General features: G+C 37.0%; 1 pseudogene; it reads left to right on the forward strand.

Annotated features, from left to right (window-relative positions):
* LOC138443433 (etoposide-induced protein 2.4 homolog pseudogene) overlaps nucleotides 1-19,445 on the forward strand; it is a 200,848-nt pseudogene extending 181,403 nt beyond the window's left edge.
* Nucleotides 19,446-19,663: the final 218 nt, after the last annotated feature.

Below are 19,663 nucleotides of genomic sequence, written 5' to 3' on the forward strand. Positions count from 1 at the left end.
GATTATCGAGATCAATTTGCTCAGGTCAGAAAACTTGGAGCCACTCTGGAATCCTTTCACCCACACACCATATATAAAACATTATCAAATAGTGTCAGAGCTATTTCCAAATTAGTTCCAGAATTAGACTATTTTTAATTACTTCCATCTTAGACCAAAGCACCATTATACTTCATTTGAACTAAAACTCTAAGTTCCCAATAAAAGTTTTCTTGTATATTTTTAGGCTGTATCCTGTGATCATTATGAGTGTAAATTAATTCATGCTCTCCCCCTTAAACACAGACACTTTTCTCTTGGGTTTCTTCTACACAAATATTATGATCATGGAACTCCAAATGATCTGCCCTTCTGCCATCCATTAATATTTCTCAAATATTTATCTCAATTTGGTATCTAATATTTTCATTGCCCAAAACACTTCTCACATATGTATCTGTAAGACTGCTCATTCATTTCCTTTGCATCTCTGCTCAGAAATCACTTTTTTAGAGAGATCTTCGATTCCCTAATTGCATTCTATCTTCTTATCCTATTTACTATAACTTTACAGCACTTATTTAGACGGAATTTTGTTATGTAAGAATCCTTTTTCATTTATTGATTTTTCTTTTGCATTTGACCTACCAACTAGAATGCAGGAGGCCAAAAACCAGAGAATGTGTCTGTCTGTTCTTTGTTTTATGACAAGTATTAAGAATAGTTCTTTCCATAAGATAGGCATTCAGAAAACATTTAATTTGGTGAATTCCAACTGAACTATTTCAAATCCTAAAAGATGATCCTGCACTCAATATGCCAGCAAATGTGGAAAACTCAGCAGTGGTCACAGGACTGGAAAAAGTCACTTTTCATTTCAGTTCCAAGGACAGTGACAAAGAACGTTCAAACTACTGCACAATTGCACTCATATCACATGCTAGCAAAGTAACACTCAAAAATCCTTCAAATGAGGCTTTAATGGTACATGAACAAAGAACTTTCAGATGTACAAGCTGGATTTAGAAAAGGCATAGGAACCAGAGATTAAATTGCCAACATCTGTTGGATCATAGAAAAAGCAAGAGAGTTTCAGAAAAACATCTACTTCTGCTTTATAGACTATGTCAAAGCTTTTGACTGTGTGGATCATAGCAAATTGTGGAAAATTCTAAAAGAGATGGGAACACCAGATCACCTTACCTGCCTCTGTGAAACTTGTATGCAGGTCAACAAGCAACAGTTAGAACTGGACATGGAACAACAGACTGTTTCCAAACTGGGAAAGGAGGATGTCAAGGCTATATATTGTCATCCTACAAAATGCTGAGCTGGATGAAGCACAAGCTGGAATCAAGATTTCTGGGAGAAATATCAACAACCTCAGATATGCTGGTGACTTATGGGAGAAAGTGAAGAGGAACTAAAAAGCCTCTTGATGATGGGGAAAGAGGAGAGTGTAAAAGCTGGCTTAAAACCCGACATCCAAAATGCTAAGATCTTGGAATCCAGTCCTATCAGTTCATAGCAAATGGGTGTGGAAGCAATGCACAAAGTGAGAGACTTTTTTTTTTTTTGGACTCCAAAATCACTGCAGATGGTGACTGCAGTCATGAAATTAAAAGACATTTGTTTCTTGGAAGAAAAGCTGTGACCAACCTAGACAGCATATTACAAAAACAGAGGTGTTGATGACAAAGGTCTGTATCATCAAAGCTATGATTTTTTCAGTAGTCATGGGTGGATATGAGAGCTGGACCATAAAGAAGGCTGAGTGCTGAAGAACTGATGATTTTGAACTGTGATGTTGGAGAAGACTCTTGAGTGTCCCTTGGACTGAAAAGAGATCAAACCAGTCAAACCTAAAGAAAATCAACCCTGAATATTCATTGGAAGGACTAATGCTGAAGTTCCAATACTTTGGCCATCTGATGGCAAGAGCCAACTCATTAGAAAGCCAACCTCATTGAGGTTGGGAAAGATTAAAGGTAGGAGGAGAAGTGGATGACAGAGGACAAGATGGTTGGATGACATATTTAACTCAATGGAAATGAGTATGAACAAACTGGCAAATGCTGAAGAACAGGGAAGCCTAGCTTTTCAGTACAATGGGTCGCAGAGTCAGACAACGACTGAGCAATTGAACAACAACGACAATTTGTTGACAGACCATATGTTCGATTGACCTCTATTTTCTGATTCTTCCATAGTTGAAACAATCCATCCATTAGGATTTCATACTATTTGCTCTGACCCTCTATTTTCACAGCTATCACATAGTTATCTCACAGAACACTTTCGACCTCTATATGAAGCAACTGGCTTTGACAATATATGTTGGCCTTTTCAAGTTTTTTAAGCTTTCACTTAAATTTTTGACCGTTGCTTGGCTTCCTTGGACTGCAAGGAGATCCAAGCAGTCCATTCTGAAGGAGATCAGCCCTGGGATTTCTTTGGAGGGAATGATGCTGAAGCTACTCCAGTACTTTGGCCACCTCATGCAAAGAGTTGACTCATTGGAAAAGACTCTGATGCTGGGAGGGATTGGAGGCAGGAGGAGAAGGGGACAACAGAGAATGAGATGGCTGGATGGCATCACTGACTCGACGGATGTGAGTCTGAGTGAACTCCAGGAGTTGGTGATAGACAGCGAGGCCTGGCCTGCGATTCATGGGGTCACAAAGAGTCGGACACAACTGAGCGACTGAACTGAACTGGCTTCCTTTATATTTGCTGCCCTTGTTTCTTTAATTATTGAATTTATATTTTATTTTATAAATTTATTTTACCTAATAAAGAAATAGTATTTATATCAATGTGTGTGTGTGTGTGTGTGTGTGTGTGTGTGTGAGTATTCACCTTATGCCATGGGATGGCCATGCCCCAATGTTTGAGATGGCATGAGGAATATAGTGTTTCTTTTGGTAGGAAATTGTTTACAAGAACACAATAAAGCTCAATTTAACTATTACAGAGGTCACATTTTTATTGACTTAAAAAAATATTTGTTTGTCTAAAGCTGTTAAATTAAATTCAGGGTACATTTAACTTTGTAATACAACATGGCTTTATGAGACATTTTTCTGTTCTTGTTGAATGTTTATGAGCTGTCAAACACGGTTGTAATTTAAAGTGATTTTTATTTTTGGTAATACAAATATAAGCTTATGCTGAGAACATTCCAATGCTTTCTTCTGAATATAATTAACGTGAACTATATTTAAAATAACAACAATTTAGAAGTTGTAAAACTAAGTAATCAGAAAACTCTCCAGTACTGTCAGAATTAGCATTTTTTGATGGTCAAGTCTTTTGGAATACAAACAATTTTATTTTAGCTATTCGTATTTTAAGAGTATTATATAAATGAAGATTAGTATAATCATGTTTTACTCCTCCATCTAATAATACACAGACACTTCCTTGGCTGCAGTGAAAGAATTTTCCTGGTAGAATGTTACGTTAGCATAGCTATGACAAATATCAAGCCAACGAATCATTTTCACATCAATTATGTTTTTCTTTCATAAGATTAGAGAAATAAAATATGAGTGGTAAGTTTTCTTTCTAACTGTTCACTAATAAATCCATTCCCTTGAATACCACATGTCACAGTTGATATTCAGATGCCATCTTTCTCTCAGTAGAAAGCAGTTTTAGCATGCTAAGTTTATGGTTCTCATTCCACTTTGTCTATAGCCATGTCCTAACTCTTTCCTGCCTCCTAACATCCAACAAATAGTTTACGACAAATAATCGCTGTACTGTGAAATTCATTCAAAGTATAATAAATAATAGCACTCTGTTGTGATTAATGATTGATTTACATATTTTTTAAACACTGGGATATGTTTAAAATATGTTTTGAAATTAAAAATGAGAAAAATTATATCTAACACCATTTCTTTTGTTTTTATTTTATTATTATTTCTATTTTTTGATATACAAGTCTGGCATCTGAATTCCAATTATAGTGGCCCAGCAAATTGACATCTCAAGTCTATCCTTAATTATCACCTTTGTTTCTCTACGTCTCTGGAGATTCATAAAATAGGTAGATAGTCAAGTGACTTTAAAATCTGATCACTTTCTTAAAATCATTTGCTTTACTTAAGCAGGAATGCTGCCCATTTATATTTAACCATTCATGCAGAGTTGGACACGACTGAAGTGACTTAGCAGCAGCAGCAGCAGCAGGAACCGCAGCAAGAACATAATATTAGAGTTTAAGCTAGAATTCTAGCTGATAAATGGCTATTCTTCTAGAAGAAGGAAATTATTATATTCCAGGACAGCTTTTTCCACCAATGAGTAGCCCTATTCATCAAAAAGATCTATGGTAAATGCAAGTATGTCTTTAGTTTCAACTTATTTGTCCTAGCCTTATGCAGGGGAAATAAGCATTCTCTGTTACCACATTTTTTACAATGATCCTACAAACATACATAGACCTACCTTATGTTTCTTCTCATTCTTCTTTTCTCCAAAGTACACACAGGCAGACTTTCAACTTCTTTCCATATAACAATCTTTCTGTCATTTTGATCTCACTAATTTTTCATATCTTCCCCCAAATCAAAGCAAAAAAACTGAAAACAACTCTGACATGCAATTAATAAACATTACTCTTAATCTGGGTCAAAGTATTCAGTATCTAGTTAGTGCTTCTTGAATACATGATGCTCAGTCTTTCCTAGTTTCTATATTAACATTATTATATATTATTTTACATTCTAGAATAATTAATATTTAATATAAATAGTCTCTATTTCACATGATGTATAAGTTAAATAAGCAGGGTGACATTTTATACAGCCTTGAAGTACTCCTTTTCTTATTTGGAACCAGTATTCTGTTCCATGTACAGTTCTAACTGCTGTTTCTTGACCTGTATACAAATTTCTAAGCAGGCGAGTCAGGTGGTCTGGCATTCCTATCTCTCTAAGTATTTTCCACAGTTTGTTGTGATTCACATAGTCAACGGCTTTGGCATAGTCAATAAAGCAAATGTTTTTCTGTAACTTTCTTGGTTTTTCTATGACCCCGTGGGTGTTGGCAACTAGATCTCTGGTTCCTCTGCCTTTTCTAAATCCAGCTAGAACATCTGGAAGTTCGTGGTTCACATACTTTTTAAGCTTGGCTTGGAGGATTTTGAACATTACTTTGCTAGCGTGTGAGATGAGTGCAATTGTGCAGTAGCTTAAACATTTTTGGCATTGTCTTCCTTGGGATTGGAAAGAAAACTGACCTTTTGCAGTCCAGTGAACACTGCTGAGTTTTCCAGATTTTCTGGCATGTTTAGTGCAGCACTTTCACAGCATCATATCTTAAGATTTGATATAGATCAACTGGGATTCCATCACCTTCACTAGCTTTGTTCATAGTGACACTTCCTAAGGCCCACTTGACTTCACATTCCAGGATGCCTGGCTCTAGTTGAGTGATCATATCATCATGATTATCTGGGTCATGAAGGTCTTTTTTGTATAGTTCTTCTATGTATTCTTGCCACCTCTTCTTAATTATATCTTTTGCTTCTGTTAGGTCCATACCATTTCTGCCCTTTATTGTGCCCATTTTTATACTAAAAGTTTCATTAGTATCTCTAATTTTCTTGAAGGGATCTATAGTCTTTCCCATTCTATTGTTTTCCTCTATTTCTTTGCATTGATCACTGAGGAAGGCTTTCTTATCTCTCCTCCCTATACCTTGGAACTCTGAATTCAAATGGATATATCTTTCCTTTTCTCCTTCTTCTTTCACTTCTCTTCTTTTCACAGCTATTTATAAGGCCTCCTCAAACAACCATTTTGCCTTTTTGCATTTCTTTTCTTTCTTTTTTTTTGGCAGGTGGGAAGAAATGCAAAACACAAGAGAAGACTCTACACGTGGACATCACCAGATGGTCAACACCGAAATCAGAGTGATTATATTCTTTGCAGCCAAAGATGGAGAAGCTCTTTACAATTAAGAAAAACAAAACCAGGCACTGACTGTGGCTCAGATCATGATCTTAAGCTTATTTTACAGTTATTTCAACACCTATCCTATTTGTGTTTCTGTCTTCATATACTGATCTTTTGATTCTGGATTACACTTTCTCTTTATTCTCACCGTGTTAAATTTTAATATTAAACTGGGTGATATATGATGATATGATATTTTGATTCTGTAACTCTTCTCTGAAAATTGAGTTTTATGGTTAATGGGCTCTGAAATATCCAGGAGATTTCCTTGACTTAGTAGATATTTGATTGCATACTTTGTATGGTGGATCTATATAAATTCTGTGCATAGGAAACTTTATATTTTAGTTTTCTAGCAATCCCATTCATGGGCATATATCTGGAGAAACCATAATTCAAAAAGATATATGCGTCCAAATATTTATAGTAGCACTATTTATAATAGCCAAGACAAGGAAGCAACCTAAATGTCTACCAACAGAGTAATGGATAAAGAAGATGTGATACATATATACAGTGGAATATTACTTAGCCATAAAAATAAATAATGCCGTTTGCAGCAACATGGATGGACCTAGAAATTATCATCATAAATGAAGCAATTCAAAGCAAGACAAATATCATATGATATCACTTATATGTTAAATCTAAAACAATGATACAAATGAACTTATTTACGAAATAGCAACAGACTCATAGACATCAAAAAGAAACTTATGGTTACCAAGGAGGAATGGTGGGGGGGAGACAGAAAAATCTGAACATTTTGATTAACAAATACACACTTCTATATATAAAATGATGAAAAAGGTCCTACTATATAGAACAGGAAACTCTATTCAATATTTTATAATAACCTAAATGGAAAATAATCTATAAAAAAGTTATGTATGCAAGAATAACTGAATCACTTTGTTGTACACCTGAAACACAACAGTATATATCAACTATAATTAAAAATAAAATTTCAAAAAATAGTATTTAGTGCTAAGGATAATGCCTCAGTCATAATGCAGTGCAGCCCTCCTGGAACAATAAAGGAAAGCTAAAGGTATTTGGCACATTTCTCTATGTTATCAAGTCAACTCCAAACTGCATCGAGAAGTGGCTGAGACCTCTGCTCAGGTATTTTAGCTTTCCAAGTGAAGTTTTCTCCCTCTCATCTTTGGAATCTTAACTTCAGTTCTGAAGTCAATAGAAAATCTGTGGGAATTTATGTGCATATTTTTGGCTTATAAATTTATGGCTCGCTCATATCCCAACATTCCTCTCACTTTCCAGTCTCTGTTAATGTCACTTATTCCTCAGGCCAGTAAGAGTGTAACTTTCTATTGTGTTCTGCTCAGTAAGCCTAAGAAATGACCTTAGGAGAAAGCTGTGTAAATGAAGATCTCACCCAAATTAAGCCCTTCCATTCAGGAGTTAAAATTCCTTCACATATCTGTAAGCCTCTGTTCACACTTCAGTACCTTTAACTATGATATTTTATATTTGCCCACCAGTTGGTAATGTTTCCTGCAGGAGGGTTAATTTGATATAAGCAACTCTGCCATTACTGGAACAAGCTTTGTAATTTCTAGCTGTGTGATTATGGGAAAGCTTTTATTTTATTTTATTTTTTAATTTTAATGTGGTTTTCCCTCATCTTTAAATTAGGAATGCTAAGGATATATACTCCCTAAGGTTGTTGTGACATTCAATTGTGAACATTAATGCAAAGCACTGAAAAGAAGTTTTGTACTTCATAAGCACACAAATGTTTAGTGGAAATAACTTTCACAAAAATCTCAGGACTAACAGGCTTAGGTTAGCAATAAAATAAACCTATTTTTATTGATTTTGGGGCTGCTGTCTTGATTGCAAGCTTTCTAAAATTTATCCTCATATGATAATGAGAAATATTTCATTTCTACTTAAAGAGATGAATAAAATAATTTCCACACAATAGGTTGATCATTTTTGTATTTGGAGGTGCTCTTTCTACAGCAGTTTCAGGGATGATTTTTTAATTAATTTACCTGGATCATCAGCTTCTTCCATTTTGGACTTTGTCAATTTGGCACTGATACTTATATATTAGCTTATACTGCATGCTCGGACTACTAAATACTGATAGTGATACTTAAAGTAAACATTTATGTGATACTTATAATGGGAACAGTTTTGCTTTAAGATCTCTTCATGTATCAATTCATTGAATCTCCCGAACCATTTTATCAGGTGGACATTTATTATTATTTCCACAAACAACAGAGATTATGATTTATCCACATATTGAATTATAAACTCAGGAAATATAGCTTCAGAGAATGTGCTCCTATTTTCCATATCCTACCTCTCTATTAAAAGAAATTAAAAACACATCAAAAGTAAATTTAATAAGCTGATTTAAACTTTAAAACAAAACAAAAAATTTTACAACTATTATCCTGACAAGATTATACACCTATAAGCCCTCATTGACTTTCTTGATGTACACAAATCATTCATCTTTTAAAAAGCTTCCTCCAGGAAAGATTCTCTATCACTATGTTTTCTTTCAGACTATTTCTTCTGACATTTCCTCAATAGCTAGTTTCTATAATTCTAAAACTTATCTCAACCCTTGGAATTCTAATTTTGCTGATAAGAAATCTGCTAATAAGATCCTTTCAGATATTTAGAATAAGAGATCTTGTAATTTTAAGTATTGCATCACTGTCATTTAAGGCTGAAGTTATATTGTTACAGAACCAAATGTGGGTCAATTTGCCTGACACACAGCAAAGGCAGTCTACTGCCACCAGATTGTAGCAAAGGCAAGTACAGTTTTATCGTAAGCCCAAGCAAGAAGAAGTGCATGCTCAGAACTGCCTGATGGCTTTCAGGGAAGAATTTTTAAAGACAGTGTGAGAGAGAGTGTGTGGTCAGCTTGTGTAGAATCCTCTGATTGGTTATTGTTATGTGCTCAGTCACTAAGTCATGTCCAACTCTTTGCCACCCCATGGACTGCAACATGACAAGCTTCCCTATTCTTCACCATCTCCCGGAGTATGCTCAAACTCATGTCCATTGAGTTACTGATGCTATCTAACCATCTCATCTTCTGCAGCTCACTTTCCCTCTTGCCTTCAATCTTTCCCAGCATCAGAGTCTTTTCCATTGAATGGTTTCTTCACATCCGGTGGCCAAAGTATTGGAGCTTCAGCATCAGTCCTTCCACTGAATATTCTGGATCAATATTTTTTAGGATTGACTGGTTTGATCTCCTTGCTGTCCAAAGGACTCTCATTTGATTGGTTGATGGTAAAGTAACAAAGTGATGTTTCGGGAATCTCAGTCATCAACCTCCTGCTGATCTGGGGCCTACCTGCTGGTGGTCAGCATGCAGTTAACTTATTCTACCTGGCGAGGGCTTTAGTGCCTGCAATACTCAAGGATATAGCTCAGAAAATTATCTATAGCCCTCAAGGAGGAATTAACTATGGCTCAGATCAAGAACTCCTTATTACCAAATTCAGACTTAAATTGAAGAAAGTAGGGAAAACTGCTAGACCATTGAGGCATGACCTAAATCAAATCCCTTATGATTATACAGTGGAAGTGAGAAATAGATTTAAGGGGCTAGATCTGACAGATAGAGTGCCTGATGAACTATGGAATGAGGTTTGTGACATTGTACAGGAGACAGGGATCAAGACAGGGATCAAGACCTCATGGAAAAGAAATGCAAAAAAGCAAAATGGCTGTCTGGGGAGGCCTTACAAATAGCTGTGAAAAGAAGAGAGGTGAAAACCAAAGGAGAAAAGGAAAGATATAAGCATCTGAATGCAGAGTTCCAAAGAATAGCAAGAAGAGATAAGAAAGCCTTCTTCAGCAATCAATGCAAAGAAATAGAGGAAAAGAACAGAATGGGAAAGACTAGAGATCCCTTCAAGAAAATTAGAGATACCAAGGGAATGTTTCATGCAAAGATGGGCTCAATAAAGGACAGAAATAGTATGGACCTAATAGAAGCAGAAGATATTAAGAAGAGGTGGCAAGAATACACAGAAGAACTGTGCGAAAAAGATCTTCATGACCCAGATAATCACGATGGTGTGATCACTCATCTAGAGCCAGACATCCTGGAATGTGAAGTCAGGCGGGCCTTAGAAAGCATCACTATGAACAAAGCTAGTGGAGGTGATGGAATTCCAGTTGAGCTGTTTCAAATCCTGAAAGACGATGCTGTGAAAGTGCTGCACTCAATATGCCAGCAAATTTGGAAAACTCAGCAGTGGCCACAGGACTGCAAAAGGTCAGTTTTCATTCCAATCCCAAAGAAAAGCAATGCCAAAGAATGCTCAAACTACCACACAATTGCGCTCATCTCACATGCTAGTAAAGTAATGCTCAAAATTCTCCAAGCCAGGCTTTAGCAGTACTTGAACCGTGAACTTCCTGATGTTCAAGCTGATTTTAAAAAAGGCAGAGGAACCAGAGATCAAATTGCCAACATCTGCTGGATCATGGAAAAAGAAGAGAGTTCCAGAAAAAAACATCTATTTCTACTTTATTGACTATGCTAAAGCCTTTGACTGTGTGGATCGCAATAAACTGTGGAAAATTCTGAGAGAGATGGGAATACAAGACCAACTGACCTGCCTCTTGAGAAACTTATATGCAGGTCAGGAAGCAACAGTTATAACTGGCCATGGAACAACAGACTGATTCCAAATAGGAAAAGGAGAACGTCAAGGCTGTATACTGTCACCCTGCTTATTTAACTTATATGCAGAGTACATCATGAGAAACGCTGGACCGGAAGAAACACAAGCTGGAATCAAGACTGCCGGGAGAAATATCAATAATGTCAGATACGCAGATGACACCACCTTTATGGCAGAAAGTGAAGAGGAACGAAAAAGCCTGTTGATGAAAGTGAAAGAGAAGAGTGAAAAAGTTGGCCTAAAGCTCAATATTCAGAAAACGAAGATCATGGCATCTGGTCACATTACTTCATGGAAAATAGATGGGGAAACAGTGGAAACAGTATCAGACTTTATTTTGGGGGACTCCAAAATCACTGCAGATGGTGACTGCAGCCATGAAATTAAAAGATACTTACTCCTTGGAAGAAAAGTTATACCCAACCTAGATAGCATATTAAAAAGCACAGACATTACTTTGCTGACTAAAGTCCGTCTAGTCAAGGCAATGGTTTTTACAGTGGTCATGTATGGATGTGAGAGTTGGACTGTGAAGAAGGCTGAGCACTGAAAAATTGATGCTTTTGAACTGTGGTGTTGGAGAAGACACTTGAGAGTCCCTTGGACTGCAAGGAGATCCAACCAGTCCATTCTGAAGGAGATTAGCCCTGGAATTTCCTTGGAAAGAATGATGCTAAAGCTGAAACTCCAGTACTTTGGACACCTCATACGAAGAGTTGACTCATTGGAAAAGACTCTGATGCTGGGAGGGGTTGGGGGCAGGAGGAGAAGGGGACGACCCAGGATGAGATGGCTGGATGGCATCAGTGACTCAATGGATGTGAGTCTGAGTGAACTCCAGGAGTTGGTTATGGACAGGGAGGCCTGGAGTGCTGCGATTCATGGGGTCGCAAAGAGTTGGACATGACTGAGCGACTGAACTGAACTGAACTGACTGTGTTTTATGACTAAAATATTATTATTTTGCCTTGTTTGACTGTTTTCTTTCATTTCTGTTCTTTTTGTATGTTTGTTTCTCTCACTTAATTTGTTCTTCATAAATTAGGAAAGGTCCAGAAGTCCAAAGATTTTTTTACAAACAAGAGGCAAGGGAGAGGGGTGGAGAAGGATCTGTCCCTGGGAAGCCCCTACATGTTCCTGCTTGGTTTCAATATCCTATGAAATATGTCCGATTTTTGCCTTGAAATGTTATCTCTCTTTCTTAAAATGGTTGTGTAACTGTGCTCCTTGAGACATATCCTGTTTAATGCAATCATTAGGTTCTGTGTCTGAGTTTACTGAGCCCAAGTTTACCAAGCCCTATATCTCTATTCTCCTATACCTACCAACCCAAACAACTATAGTTTCTTTCTCTTTTTCTTTATTTTTGACCACGATGTGCAGCTTGTAGAAACTTGGTTCCCTGATCAGGGATTGAATCTGGGCCCTCGCAATGAAAACACAGAGTCTTAACCCCTGGACTGCCAGGTAATTCCCTATACTTCCTTTAAATTTATATGTTTTATTCAAGGGCAAACTGCTTGAAATACAGTGCATCAAACGCTCACAGAGAATATACCAGTATTACAGAATCAGCTGGGCAACATTTCAGTGCCAAAGTCAGTATGAGAAAGACAAATACCATATAATATCCCTTACATGTGAAATCTAAAATATGACACAAGTGAATGTATCTATGAATCAGAAACAGACCTCGCAGACACAGAGAACAGACTTGATTGCTAAGAGAGAGGGTGTTGGGGGAGGGATGAACTGGGAGGTTGGGGTTAGCAGATATAAGCTATTATATATGAATAAACAGCAAGGTCCTAGACTTAGCACAGAGAAATACATTCCCTATGATAAACCATAATGGAAAAGAGTATTTTAAAAAATAAGGCATATATATGAATCACTTTGCTGTCCTGCAGAAATTAACATTGTTAATCAACTATATTTTAATTAAAAAGAATTTTTTTTAAAGAAAGTTGTGTGTATACACTTTGGAAATAAATATGGAAAGAATTTTGACAATCCTGGGGAGTTCACTAAAATAAAAATAATAAAGTAGAACAATAATAGTGAGCTTAGGAAAATGGACAAGCTGACATTTTGCCTTTTAAGTTTTATTACACAGAAAACTCAATTAAAACTCTATTTCACATCTTTTACGTGATGATTTTCATTTACTTTACTTTAAATTGATGAAAACTACACGTAATCCCAGCTGGTTTTCGAATGCTGAAACTTTCCCCTACAGAGCACCAAATTTATATACTCCTTCTTCATCCTAACGAAGTTGCACAGAGAATCAATAGCAGTTGTAAGCTGCTGTGACCCAGATATTTTATATCTGACCGTCCTGTAGATCTGTAATAAACCTTTGAAACTGTAGAAGCAGAAAGATTACATGGGTGATGATTAGCAATCTCAAAATATGAAATTGCTACAAAATGTCTTATTTGCACCTTTTTTTGTCACTGAATTTGCAACTTAGCACTATGAAAATGTTTCCATTTGATCATCAGCTGAGCTAAAGCACAGATAATTTGTTCAGATTCCAAAGACAATAATTAAGGTTATTATAGTGATAACCCCAAGCAGCGTATCTATAGACTTACTAGGCAAGAATAATAACCAGCCCCTCTTTTTTAAATTAAAATGGTAGTCATTTTGTTTTCTAAAAATAAAATTGGATTTCATTTCATTTTCAGTTCAATAATATATTTACTATAGTAAACATTTATTTCAGGTTTCATTTGACATTAAGATACTTTTTGTCTTACATGACCCATATTATCAAACTAAATGTAAAATAATATTATGCCTATAGTAACCATTAAAACATAGTAATGTACTTTTAAGGAAGCATCTGGCTTTTTAAATATAATCATGACTACTGTAATTTTATGTTCTTCATAAACAGAAAAAGTACAGATATTACTCTCTTGCAAATTTTAAACAATGGATCTATAAAATTTAATCAAGGCAATGCTCTAAGTGGATAAATTTGTGTTTAATATAATACCTTTTCTTTCCCACTATTATCATTATAAATTGCAAATTAGATTTTTATGTATTTAAAGGAAGCCTAAAGAGAAGGGGATGACAGAGGATGAGATGGCTGGATGGCATCACTGACTCGATGGACACGAGTCTGAGTGAACTCCGGGAGCTGGTGATGGACAGGGAGGCCTGGCGTGCTGCGATTCACAGGGTCGCAAAGAGTTGGACACGACTGAGTGATTGAACTGAACTGAACTCAACAGAAAGACTAATAGATACTTAAGTAACGTCATAGGTGAGGAAAAGATTGCTGGATCATGATTAATAAACCCAAAATTTGCTTAGGATATATGAAATAGAGAAGATTAGGGGTATTCTTTGAACTACAAAGTACAGTTTGACTTGAATAGATTAGATTTTGTCCATTAAATGTTTTGCTTCCTTGACAAAATTTCTTGATGATTAGAACAGTTTCATATTGTTGCTCTTTTTTTTAAACATTATTATTCAAACCAAGTGTGTGACTGTAATCACTCTTCATTTTCTCTTTAACAATTGAAGTGGTAAAGGTTTGAAATCACCATTAAATTTATTCTTAATACTTCATTTCAAAATAACAGTATTCTTTTTACTTTCATTTTTACATTCAAAATATTGGATAGAAAGTGGCAGACTTCATGAAAGAGAAATGGCAATTTGGGGCAAACTATTTTTTTTTATATTTAATATCCTATTATTAGAGTCATTTAAATGGGCAATTGTTGAAATTTAGTTTTGTTCTATTGTGTGACTTGAAATTAAGTTACATTAATTTCTATTTGTTTAACTACAAAATAAAAGACTTGAGGTAAATGATGTTATAAGGCAATAGTTTATATTTACCTTTTGGAATACGTTTTCAATACTTTGCGTGCATGCTAAGTCACTTCAGTTGTGTCCAGTTCTTTTCAACACTAAGGACCATAGCCCACCAGGCTCCACTGTCCATGGGATTCTCCAGGCAAGAATATTGGAGTGGGTTGCCATGCTCTTCTCCAGGGGATCTTCCAAACCCAGGGATGGAACCCGTATCTCTTAAGTCTCCTTCATTGGCAGGCAGGTTCTTTACCACTAGACAACTGGGAAGCTCTGTGTTACTTTACTCTGTAGTTAATTATTAATGCAAACAAAAGTATCATTTTATATGCCTGCTATCAGTAGAATCTGAATGAAAGGGATGTTGTTTCTCTCTTCCTTCTATATGAGCAGAAGTGTCAGTTCGTGAGATGGAAGAGCTAAAGAGAAGGATCCCCAATGTATATTTATATATATGCTGGTGTTTATGTATATGTGTTTATGCACATGTATGTCTACAAAAATGCATACATATATAAAAATACACATACAATATACAGTATACCTATGGTAACAGGTATTGATATACTGAGTACAATTATAGTGGTGCACACATGTGCTGAGATGAGAACAGAGCCCTGTGAATATCTGCTAAACTAGAGTTTTGGGAACATGTCTGAGTGAGGAATTATCTTGGCATTTATAAGAAAAAAAAAGATGTGGCTAGAACAAAGTAAGCAAGGATGGAGAGAGGAAGAGAAGGTTGATTGTCTTGGGAGGACTAGATAATATATAGCTAAGTTACCATGTTGAAAGGGGGATGAGTTTGCTACCTTTGAAACAAACAAACAAACAAACAAACAAAATAAAGAAAAACAAAACCTTTTCTTTTTTTTTTCTTTTTCTGGAACTTTAACTAGGGAAGCGGTGAAACAAAAATTGTCTTACAAAAAGTTCACTATGGTTCCTGGGAACAAGGTGAGCCAAAGTGGAAGTAGATTGATTATCATGAACACACTGATCGAAGTCCAGGGTGAGGCCATGGTGTCTCTGGTGGATGGTCACACTTAAGTTTGAGGAATGTAGGTATTAATTAAGGTTCAGTGAATGCAGGGGATAAAAACCTCCAGTACATGAAATACTAGTAATTACATTTTCAGTAGCAAGTGTTTTATTTCCACCTTAGATTTTTATATTTTTTTTTTCCTAAATCAGATTTTCTCAGTCAGAGAGGGACTGAAAGAGGATCATGATCCTACTCTATTAAAGTTTTCTCCCATGAATGGACTCTTCAACTTGTAGTATAGCAAATACAGCAGGGCAGGAATAGAGACAGAGATATAGAGAAAGGACTTGTGAACACAGCAGGGAAGGAGAGGCTAGGACAAACAGAGAGTAGCACAGACATAAATACACTATCATGTGTAAAAAAGCAGTGGGAAGCTTCTGTTAATATATAACATGGGTGGCTCAGCTCTGTGATGACCTAGAGGGGTGGGATGGGGGTTGGGAGGGAGGCTCATCTGGAAGGGGATATACATATAGTTATGGCTGATTTACATTGTTGTACAGTGGAAACCAACACAATATTGTAAAGCAATTATCCTCCAATTAAAAATAAATTTTAAAAATTAATATTATTATATATTATGTTATTTTCTTTTTGATGCACAGCAGTACTCAAGCTCTCAGTTCTCAAGGCTTTTTTAATAATGTTGCTGAGTTACTGCAGTCATGTCTGACTCTGCAACCCTATGGATTCTAGCCCGCCAGGCTCCTCTATCCATGGGAATTTCCAGGCAAGGATAATGGAGTGGCTTGCCATTTCCTTCTCCAGGGTTTTTAATAATAGTCTTAAAAATAATTACAACCTCAGAGAATTTTTATTCTCTTTTAGGTGTTATATCTATTTATATTTCCCTGTTAAAAATGAAAATGAGGAATTTAAAAATATTATTTTATAGAAAATAAAAATAAACCCATGTTATCACAAAAACATTTAAATAAACATCAAATATTCTAAAACCAAACTAGAGAATAGAGACATTGTTTTACAGTTTTGCAAATATTTTATAGACTTGCCTACTACAAGATAACTGGATTCTCATATTTCTACTTTCAGTCAACTCTGATACATTACTTTAGTTGAAGTACGTGAGGAAAAGCCAGCCACACACATAAATAAGTGGATATACATGTTTGAAACCATAAAGAATTTGACAGTAGTAGTTTTGTCATGGGGCAAAGCCTATTAAAAACTCCCAGGAAATAAAAATAGAATTTGTGTAATAATATAAAGTCTAACCTTTTTTTTTTTTTTCTTTCTCCTTTGTGCTTAGTCAGATTTCACTTGCTTATAGGGTGCCATGTACAGAAGATTTGTCCTCGGCTTCAAACCAAAGATCCTGGAATGAAAGGCTGCATCAGCTCACAGAAACGCCCTGGAAAAACTGAAATTCAAGATGGTGGGCGCCGCTTGCTGAGAGGCTGTGCCTGCACTGAAATCACGAGCTGGAGCAGCATAGCCGTGCCCAATCCACAGCGCTCTGCCCTCTGCATTTTAAAAAACCCCATACAGCCCTGCCCATGACCTGATGGGAGTGGGTTGTACAGCTGCAGTCCATCCCCAACCTTTTTAGCCCCAGGGACTGCTTTTGTGGAAGGCTATTTTTCCACGGCCAGGGAGCAAGAGATGGTTTGGGGATGATTCAAGTGCATTACATTTATTGTGCACTTTATTTTTATTAATATTACATCAGCTCCACCTCAGGTCATCAGGCATTAGATCCTGGAGGCTTGGGACCCTTGCTGTAGAGCTAGCTAACTCACATCTGTTCTTTCCTTGATTAGAAACTAAACCTTTCCATGGCTTTTGAGCTGAAATAGGAATGTTTCATTGGCTCAAAGGACACTGGGCCAGAAAGACCGTTGTTGGAACCTGACAGGAACAGGTAGGTAACAGTTTCTCTAAAACTAGATGCATATGGAATACGAAACCATATCAATTAACTTTTTACACTTCCTTATGTTACAATCCATTGATTTATCTTGTCCTTTGTCTGCATCCCTATCCATTTGTGATGTTACATTACGGTCATTAAAGAAATATTGGTTCACTGAGTTATGTAGATATGCCAAATGCTGATATACATTTTTAAATGAAATCAAGTAATGTTAGTATCAGCTTCCCTGGTGGCTTGGCTGGTAAAAAATCTGCCTACAATGCAGGAGACCTGGGTTGGGAAGATCCCCTGGAGAAGGGAACAACTACCCACTCTGGTATTCTGGCCTGGAGAATTCCATGCACTGCATAGTCCATGGAGTCACAAAGAGTCAGACACAACTGAGCAACTTTCACTTTTCAAGGTTACTATCAGGCTTATTAGCAAAAACTTTACTGGAAAGCTGTAAAGATTTCAGAGATACCTTTTCCAAAATTCTAATATTTGGTTGAAAATTTGAGTGTTACCATTCACAACAAAAGTATTTGCTTTCCTTGAAAAAGCAAATCCATTTCTTTACATTTTAAGACAATCTGTAAAATACTCAAGTCTAAATAAACATTGTTTACCTGCCAGAAATTCTCTCTAGTGAAAATGATTTCATTAAGAACACCTGGACTTCCCAACGGACATGCCACCCCAGCTCCATAGGACCTGGGTGTGCCGGGTGTTGTGGCCCCACCTTGAGAACATGTGTTGTGGGAGACATAGGCAAGGGCAAGGTGCTCTAAGGAGCCTGTCTGGTTGGCAGTGGGCAGAGAGTCAGAGCCACAGCAGCAAAGCTGCGCAGCCTTCATAGTGACAGATTTGGGGATGCTTCTCTCTCCTCTGTGTAATTGGTAGTTTGAGTGGTGAAGAGATTGCTGACAGTGTCAAAACCTTTCCACAGTACCTTTCTAGGAGAATCAAGAACACCATTTCTGGAAGTTGTACCATCTCATAGCTAGATGCTCAAATTCAGCGAAAGAGAGAGGAACAGCATCTAAGAAGGCTAGTAGAGTGTTTGAGAGGACATGTAAAGCCCAGGGTATACAAGAGGAAGCAAGACTGAGCCATCCGCACCTAATAGAATTTCTCAGTGCTGTACATGACGTGGCAGACTATTCTGCTTCATTCTCTTCCCGGTTTTATGAAGTGTGTATTCCTGTGTTTTAGTCAGTAATGGCCCAAATGATTGGTTATCCATTTCTACATAGAGATGTTTGATTCTGGCTGAAATATTTATTCCCATCAATTTTCAGTGCTCCTCCTCTTTGTGCTTAGCAAAGTTGTGAATGTGATATGATAGAATATAGCTGATCTGGCACTTATGGTATCAGGGAGGAAGCCTCACCCATTCCTTACTGACATGGTCTTCAACATGTCAATTGCAGGCTATTTTCTGTACCTAGGAAATATTTGTGGGTCTCTTTCTCATCCATCTTGTTGGTCAGCTGGTTAATCTCCAATCTTTTTTTCTACTCACTATGGTGGACTTTCCAGCAGGCACCCCACCTCCTACATTATCACTAGCTGCCTTTGCTCTGTTCTCTTCCCTTTGTTTTTTATGAACACCAATGAAGCAAAAGGTGAAAGTGTTAGTCACTCAGTCATGTCTGACTCTTTTCCACCACATGGACTATACCCCACCAGGCTCCTCTGTCCATGGAATTCTACTGAAAAGGGTAACCATTCCCTTCTTTGGAGGATCTTCCCGCCCCAGGGATTGAACCCAGGTCTCCTGCATTACTGGCAGATTCTTTACCATGTGAGCCACTACTGAAGCCCAACGAAGTAAATACCCCTGGCAAAACCTGCCTTTCCACCTGTAACCTCTTTTCCGTAGTGATTTCCTTAAGCAACAGAACCTTCCAGAAAATGGTTTACTGCAGTCTGCCCATAGTAGCTCAACCTCTGCAGAGAAGCTCCCTTCACAGCACCAGTCTCCTACCAAGCAAGACTGTGGCAGTTCACTGTGTTGGCCATCAAGAAGGGATGGACGGGAATAGGGGGACCCTGTGGCAGCTCTTTTCCTTGTCCACCTTCCCTACTATGAAAAGCAGGATCCACCATGCAAGTGTCCTCTGCATATTCCCTTCTTTCTGAGGAAATTGGGACTTTTGTCTGGTGCACCTAAGGCAGAATCTTCCTGACACTGGCACATTGATTTCTAACATTGGTGAATCTGAAAGAATCACAGGTTTTTCTGCAGCTCTTTTTCAGCATC

Source organism: Ovis canadensis, chromosome 1, assembly GCF_042477335.2.
Source record: "Ovis canadensis isolate MfBH-ARS-UI-01 breed Bighorn chromosome 1, ARS-UI_OviCan_v2, whole genome shotgun sequence".
In the NCBI taxonomy this organism is placed as follows: Eukaryota; Metazoa; Chordata; class Mammalia; order Artiodactyla; family Bovidae; genus Ovis; species Ovis canadensis.